Here is a 2,829-nt window from a genome sequence, read left to right as displayed (position 1 = left end):
TAGGCTTTCAACCATTTCTCGAGTCTATAATCCTTATACGAGTTTAAAGCCAGTGGAATTAAGGATAGAGGGGTTAGGAACGAAACCTAAAGAGTTAAGTTAATGAATTAGAGGAAAATGAACAAAATAATAAGTAATGTATGATGAGGGTGATTGTGATGATGAACGGTAATTAAATATGATAATGAAAAATGATGATGAGTGAGTTTAAATACTATTGAATATGAGATTGAGAATGATATTGATAACAAAATTGGGAATGAGATTGATGATGGGATTGATGATGAGATGGATAATGAAAAGTGGTAATGAAATTCATATTGAAATTGATTCTGCTTGATATATATATATATATATATATATATATATATATATACCTACTTGGGTAGATGCAGTGGCATTGATCCACTTGCTCCGGGTTTAGTTTGAGTCTTCTGGGGTAGATGCAGTGGTTAGCCTCTACTTGCTCCTAGTCAAGAATGATTTGAAATTTGTAAAATTATCTGAGTTTAGGATTTTCTTGGGTAGATGCAGTGGGCCGGCTCCACTTGCTCCAAGTTGAGATCCGAGATTCTGTTGATCCTGCGTCGTAAGTGTGACCAGACACTTATTCCTTTCCGGATGAGCTCTCCCCCATGGATATATAGATATTGAATGGTTATGATTTTGAGCATGGGGATGTGAGCTTGCAGGGACTGTCCAATGGTTAGCTACCAGGACATGTCGGGTTAACTATATAGCCGATAGATGATATCATCAGTGGTGCACAGAAATTGTGATTACACTTTGATTATGTAAAATTCATTGCTCTTTCATTCCCTGGCAATGGCGCCAAAAACATAATGCCAATTCCATGGTTCACAACCTCGCACAACTAACCAGCAAGTGCACTGGGTCGTCCAAGTAATACCTTAGGTGAGTAAGGGTCGAATCCCACGGAGATTGTTGGTATGAAGCAAGCTATGGTCACCTTGTATATCTCAGTCAGGCGGATATAAAATAGTAATGGGGTTTTTGAAAGTAATTAATAAAATAGGGATAGAAATACTTATGTATATCATTACTGAGAATTTCAGATAAGCGTATGGAGATGCATTCATTCCTCTGAACCTCTGCTTTCCTGCTGTCTTCATCCAATCAATCTTACTCCTTTCCATGGCTGGCTTTATGTAATGTATCACCATTGTCAATGGCTACTTTCGGTCTTCTCTCGGGAAAATGATCCAAATGCCCTGTCACGGCACGGCTAATCGTCTGGAGGCATCACCCTTGTCAATGGTTACATCTTATCCTCTTAGTGAAAATGGTCAACGCACCCTATCACGGCACGGCTATTCATCTGTCGGTTCTCGATAATGCTGGAATAGGATTTACTATCCTTTTGCGTCTGTCACTACGCCCAGCAATCGCGAGTTTGAAGATCGTCACAGTCATTCAATCATTGAATCCTACTCGGAATACCACAGACAAGGTTTAGACTTTCCGGATTCTCTTGAATGCCGCCATCATTCTAGCTTACACCACGAAGATTCCGATTAAGAGATCTAAGAGATACTCATTCAATCTAATGTAGAACGGAAGTGGTTGTCAGGCACGCGTTCATAGGGAATGATGATGATTGTCACGTTCATCACATTCAGGTTGAGGTGCGAATGAATATCTTAGAAGCGAAACAAGATGAAATGAATAGAAAACAGTAGTACCTTGCATTAATCTTTGAGGAACAGCAGAGCTCCACACCTTAATCTATGGAATGCAGAAACTCTACCGTTGGAAATACATAAGTGAAAGGTCCAGGCATGGCCGAGAGGCCAGCCCTTAAAACGTGATCAATAGTCTCCTAAGATGAACAATGGATTAAAACTGAGACCAAAGATATCTAATACAATAGTAAAAAGTCCTATTTATAATAAACTAGCTACTAGGGTTTACAGAAGTAAGTAATTGATGCATAAATCCACTTTCGGGGCCCACTTGGTGTGTGCTTGGGCTGAGCTTTGAATGTTACACGTGTAGAGGCTCCTTCTGGAGTTGAACACCAGCTTTTGTGCCATTTTGGGTGTTGAACTCCACTTTGCAACTTGTTTCTGGCGCTGGACGCCAGAATTGGGCAGAGAGCTGGCATTGAACGCCAGTTTGCGTCATCTAAACTTGGGAAAAGTATGGACTATTATATATTTCTGGAAAGCCCTAGATGTCTACTTTCCAACGCAATTAGAAGCGCGCCATTTTGAGTTCTATAGCTCCAGAAAATCCACTTTGAGTGCAGGGAGGTCAGAATCCAACAGCATCAGCAGTCCTTCTTCAACCTCTGAATCTGATTTTTGTTCAAGTCCCTCAATTTCAGCCAGAAAATACCTAAAATCACAGAAAAACACACAAACTCATAGTAAAGTCCAGAAATGTGAATTTAACATAAAAACTAATGAAAACATCCCTAAAAGTAACTAGATCATACTAAAAACATACTAAAAACAATGTCAAAAAGCGTATAAATTATCCGCTCATCACAACACCAAACTTAAATTGTTGCTTGTCCCCAAGCAACTGAAAATCAAATAGGATAAAAAGAAGAGAATATACTATAAATTCCAAACTATCAATGAAACATAGCTTCAATCATATGAGCGGGACTTGTAGCTTTTTGCCTCTTGAATAGTTTTGGCATCTCACTTTATCTATTGAGGTTCAGAATGATTGGCATCTATAGGAACTCAGAGTTCAGATAGTGTTATTGATTCTCCTAGTTCAGTATGATGATTCTTGAACACAGCTGTTTTATGAGTCTTGGCCGTGGCCCTAAGCACTTTGTTTTCCAGTATTACCACC

Source organism: Arachis hypogaea, chromosome 14, assembly GCF_003086295.3.
Source record: "Arachis hypogaea cultivar Tifrunner chromosome 14, arahy.Tifrunner.gnm2.J5K5, whole genome shotgun sequence".
NCBI classification, from domain to species: Eukaryota; Viridiplantae; Streptophyta; class Magnoliopsida; order Fabales; family Fabaceae; genus Arachis; species Arachis hypogaea.
This window is presented reverse-complemented; position numbering follows the sequence as displayed.